This window comes from Homalodisca vitripennis, unplaced genomic scaffold (genome assembly GCF_021130785.1).
Source record: "Homalodisca vitripennis isolate AUS2020 unplaced genomic scaffold, UT_GWSS_2.1 ScUCBcl_2902;HRSCAF=8056, whole genome shotgun sequence".
Classification (NCBI taxonomy): domain Eukaryota; kingdom Metazoa; phylum Arthropoda; class Insecta; order Hemiptera; family Cicadellidae; genus Homalodisca; species Homalodisca vitripennis.
Genome location: NW_025779026.1, coordinates 49,795 through 56,000, shown reverse-complemented (window position 1 = coordinate 56,000; position 6,206 = coordinate 49,795).

Below are 6,206 nucleotides of genomic sequence, written 5' to 3'. Positions count from 1 at the left end.
TGAAATAATGTATCCTAAATAATTTATCTCTTTTTTAAAAAATTGTGATTTTTTTAATTTGACTGTTATTCCTCCTTCTTTTAATCTACTTAAGACCTGTTCTACATGTTTTAAATGTTCTTCATATATGTGTTTGAAGTGATTAATATATCATCCACATATGTAGTTACAAATTCTGTCAAGTCATGACCTAATACTTTGTTTAACCCTTTAATGAACGACGCAGTACTAACATTCAAACCATTATGGTAGTCTTTTATATTGTAAATTCCTCCCTTCGAAGACAAACGCTACATATTTTCTGGACTCTTTACTTAATTGTGTTTGTAGAAATCCCTGTGATAAATCTAATGATGTCATATATTTGACTCCTATAAACTTTTTTAATACATCGTCTATGTTTATTGGTGATTCCCTATCTGGTATTATGTGTTGATTCAAATTCCTGCTATCTAGACATATTCTCAATGACAGATCCTTTTTAACTACACACACCAATGGGTTAGAATATGGACTATCAGACTCCTCTATTATGTCTCCTTTCAACATATTTTCTATTTCCTTTCTTACACCTTCCCTCTTTGAATAAGGTATTGGATAGGATCTTCCTACAAATGGCTTTTTATTTGTTATATTTAATTTGGCCTCATAATTCTTTATACAACCTGGTTCATCTGAAAAAATATCTTTATTTTTTCATCAGTATACTTTTTAATTTATTTAAATCTTCATTTTCCTTTACTTCACAATGTTCTAATATTTCTAAAACCTGTTTATCCTTATCATCATTAACTTTGTCCTTCATATTTTCTGTATGTGTTTTACATAGAAATTCTATGTTGTTCCAAGAATTTTTTCAGCTCATCTTCACTTACTAATGTATTTATGTAATTGCACCTAATCACTGCTTTAAACTACTAGAAAATTTATTTGAAATAATTTATTCTCTATTTCCACCTCTATCATGACCTGTTTATCTATCTTTTTACTTCTAATACCTGTTACTCCTATTATACTTAAATTTGTTACCGGCAGCTCTAAAATTTCAAGTACACTTCTTTCTTTTATCTCATTATAATACTTTTCTGACATTATTGTCGCCTGGCTTCCTGAATCTATTATCATGTGATACTCCTCTTTATTTATTTTTCCAAGTATCTCTGGTAGTGCTTCTGCTACTGGTTTTATGGGAATTTTATTATAATTATCTTCATTGGTCAAATTCATCAAAGATGTCATTTTCTGGTATAAAAGCTGTATTCACCCCTAGTCTTAGTCCGGATTTTTTCTTATCTGATCTTATCAGATTTCTAAGCTCATTTGCTAGAATTGTTAGACCCTCTTTATTCAGATGTATTAAATCTTCACACCATTTTCCTTTATAAAATATTTCCTTTTCATATAATTTCACATTACAGTCTGTACTATCATAGTTATCATAATACTTCTCTGCCACTTCTAAAACTGTAACTTTTTCATTATTTTCTTTACTTTTTATATGTTCATTTATTCTTTCAAGTTTATTTAAATGATATCTGTCATTCTCACCTAACTTTGTTATGGGTGGAATTGTTACCAAGATTATTTTATCAGCTTTCTCCAGTAAAACCTCTACTAGTTTGTCATAATCATTACAAATATTTTTTTACTTCTTTATCCCTTAATAAATCATTTGTACCTATCATTACTATTAGCTGTTTTTCTAAATTATTTGCATGTTTTAGCTCTCTGGTCAACTGTTCAATTGTCTGACCTCCTATGCATAAGTTAATTCTCTTTCCTCCTTTCTCTCTATATTCACCTCTTAAATTCATTATTTTCTCCCCAAATCTCCTAAGTTGAGAATCTCCTATCATTTGGTATCCCTCAAAATTAGGTTCCTTTTTCTCAATCTTTTCCTTCATTCTAGCCTGTCCTACCCATTTGTTTTCCATCCTGTTTTCCTCTAGTCATCTATTACCTCTCATACTTCCTCTTCCCCTTGTATATTCATATTGATCTCTCTGATGCCTCGTTTTGTTGTTTTCATACCTTTCTTTCTCCTTTCCATAATCATTTGTATCTCTACCCCTATTATTACTTTGTCTTCTCCTATCATTCTTTAAACTCTACTCTCTCCCTATTATATGTGTTCCTATTATAGTATGAGCCTACTCTAGTCAAATTATTTCCTCTAATATTCCCTCTAACTTGTGTCCCTCTATATGGTGTATCTCTATGTCCTAAATTCTTGTATTGGTTTACATTTTTATTGAGGGTTGTCTCATTTCTCATATCAAATGATCTGTCATAACTTCTATATGTGTCACTATTCAGTATATTAAGTTGATTCAACAGGTTTTCTAGATCTTCTGATCTTTCAACATTTTGGGCTGCAGCAATTGCACTACTTATGGTTCTAGGAACATGTTTGCTTATATATGCTAGGAATGTTCCCATGTCAATTCTAGTTTCTAAATACTGGCTTTTATTATAAAATTCCAATACATAGGTTACTAGATTATCAAATCCAACCCTATATGTACCGTTACCCATTAGTTCTTTTTCAAATTTTTTCTGTTCTCCTATGGACCAATATTTCCCTTTAAAACTCCTATAAAATTGTTCAAAGTTTTTCCAATTATTTATATGCTGTCGCCCCCACTTTCCTGCTTCATTTTTCATATATTTTAAAATTATCAATACCTGGAAGTCCCATCCTTCTCCATTTTTCTCTATATATTTTTTACAAGCTTCCAAAAATTCCATAGGATGTACATTATTTTTTATTGGATCAAATTCCAATAAGAATATTTCTTGTGTTTGCTGGTTGGCTTATTCTCATGCCCACCATGCTTTGATTTCTCATCATATTCTCTAGTTGTGTTTGTTTGTTTTCTAATTTACCTAAAGTTTCATCCAATCTCTTATTCAGGGATTTTTCTACCCTATTTCCCATGTCCTCTATTTCCTGTAAACTACTGCCCGTTACTGACTTGTTTTCTACATCCCTACTCGCCTTACCATTTTCTGTATCCTGGTCAAGTTCTAAGTTAGCTCTGTCCCTATCTACCCTACCATTTAATCCATCTAATCTTGTTTTAAATCTCTTATTTATCTTTTCTAATCTTTGATCTATTTTCTTTTTATCATCCTCATTGTGTACAAACCTTTTCTCAATTTCCCTCATATCTTCTTCTCTTTTATCTTTTAATTTCTTTATCTCCGTTGTAACCTCTCCTCTAACCTGACTTTTAAATTTACTCCTCTCACCTTTGTTTATCTCAGCTTGTTCACTTAGTTCAAGTCTGACCCCTCCTCCAAGTTCTTTAAGTCTTTATTTAAAGTATTTAAGTCTTTATTTATCTCTACTCTCATAACCTCCGTTGTCTCTACTATTTTATTGTTTAACTCACCTCTCATCTGTTCCATGTCTCGTTTTAACTGCTCATTACTTCTTTGAATTTCCTTTTTTAGTTCCTCATTATTCTGATCTATTTTATAATTCAGATCCCTTAATCCCTCATTATTTTTATCCATCTTTTCATTCAAGTCCTTCCTTAATTCTTCATTATTTTTCTTTAACTCCTCATTATTTTTATCCATCTTTTCATTCCGACTATTCATCATAGTCCTCATGAATGCAATAAGACCTTCATCCCTATCAAACTCCTACTGGACTACTGACTCTGCTAACCTCATTCTCTAATGAATTTCTGTCATCTGTTGTCGATACCTCCTGTTCTACTGTATTAGGGGATGACCAACCTAAAAACCCTGTATCTCCTGAGCTATGAAGATCTATTTCTACTGGTCTAAATATTGGTGCGGGCCCTTCATTATTTTGTTCGCCTTCCATTTTGTAGCCTATGTTTAATTTTAAAATTTCTATTATTAATTCAGGCCTTATTTTTGTTTTACTAGCCTACCAGGAAAATTTTACCAATTTATATTATAACTAGGTTGTTCAAAGTTATCAAACTTATAGACTAACAATAATTTGTCATACTTCTTCTAGACACACACCTGAAAATACAATTATATAAAAAACAGTGATTTTCACTTAGTCTAAAATATGCTACCACTAACCTACTTAAATTAGTTGTGGAAGTTGGAGCCCTCCAGTTGGTGCGCCAAATTTGACGAGTGCCCCACGTTGGGCGCCAATTTGATGCTAGCCCCACTTTGGCAGCGTCAATTTTGATGAGAGTCCCAGGTTATAGCGCCAATTTGCTGTGTGTCACCCCCACGTTGGTTGCGATAATTTGCTGAAAGCCCTTTACCTTGACTGCATCAATTTGCTGCGGATCCCCTCGACGTGGTTGTGTCAATTTATTGATAGTCGGTTCTTTAGAGTTGTTGACTCACCATGTAGTTGTACGCCTTTTGTCACCAGTGGCACGTTGTTGTACCATGTTGCTCATCATGGTATCGGTCGCCATCTTGCCCAATGCTAGCTGTATTCCCTTGGTACTACTCAAAACTTATTAAATTTGAACGTCTCTGGTGTTATCACCAGAGACAAGTCTGTGTGTATGTCAGGGTTCCAAAAATATGTTAAGTAATGATCACAAAATTTAATATCACTCCATCACACTTTTTATAAAAGGGATATTCAAAAAAAGTCAAAACCAAGTGACCACGAGATTAATTTATTAAATGTCACACTCTCAACACATATTATAATTTCACTCACCTTGCAATGCTTTGATAATTTAAAAGTCTAAAACAATATCCCATCCTTGATTAAATTTCAATACACTATACAACAGATCACTACTATCCCAGGAGAATCAACCCAACCTCCTTGCTTCAAGTCTGGTGAGGAGAAGACCGTATCTCCGTATTAAAACGACGGATACCGACTCAAAACAATACTCATCCCCTCTCTCGTTCAAATCAGTGTCTTCACGAATAAATATAATTTGATTCTTTTCTTATAATTGTCGAAATTTATCACGTTTACTATAATTAATCAATTTAAGTCTTTCTATTTTCTTTTTTATTATTTTTTCAAAGCTTTTTATTTCAATTTTTAGCAACATGTGCTTTATGACGTCATCAATATACAAGTCATTCATACCACAATTGGCTTTTCTGCGTAATTCTATTTAGTGTTTTTGTAAAACACGAATTTTGGTTATGTTTACTTCATTTTAATTAATCAAATCTTTTCCCGTATAAAGTTCAATAAATTTCTTCGTTATTAGTTAAATAAATTTCAATTCCGACAACATGTGATTCACTGACGTCACAGTCTGCCGATTCATTGACGTCACAGTCTGCCAATTCCCCGCGAATATTCAAATGTCGTAATTTGACCTGTTACAAACCATAAACCCACGATTCGTCACCAGTTATGACCCTCTGGAGCAAATTCGGGTTGTCGCGGACCGATTCCAACATCTCATTAGCTATGTTCATGCGATGGTGTTTTTTGATCGAAATTGAACAATTTTGGTATGAATTTTGCGGCGACCCATCTCATGCCCAAATTATCGATTAAAATCGAATGGCACGAGCCAATCGATATGCCTAGGTCCTCGGCAATTTCTCTAACGGTGATTCGACGATTGGCCAATATCATTTTCTTCACTTCATCAATTTTTTGTCTGTTGTTGAAGTGCTCGGGCGTCCGGCACGCTCTTTGTCGTTCACATCTTCTCGGCCTTCTGAAAACATTTTGTACCACTGATAAACGTTGCTTTTGTCCAAATTAGCTTCTCCGTATGCCACAGTCAACATTCGGAATGCATCCGCGCACTTAATTTCGTTTTTCACACAAAATTTGATACAGGTTCTTTGTTCCATTTTTTTGAATAGGTAAAAATCGAAGACGAACCAAAACACGTGCAAGCAAAAGCAAAGCAGCTGTCAACAATTAACTGAACATTCAAAATGTCCGAAATTGTCAACATAAGTGAGAGACATATGTACCAACATAACGCCACAAAAAAAAAATCGAAATTCGAATATACGTAACCCGCGAAAATTCAAAATTCGCGATACTTTTTGAACACACCTTGTAGATGGAATAGACCTGCTACAAATAAAAAAAAGTTACTACATGTACAGAATATAGATAGAATAGGTATACCACAGCACACATTTCGGATTAAGGAAACATTTTATTCTTACTATAAAACTATTAATGCAATAGCATAAAATATAATAAAATCAAAAGTTAATTTACTATAAAAAAAATCACTACTATCGTAACAACATAA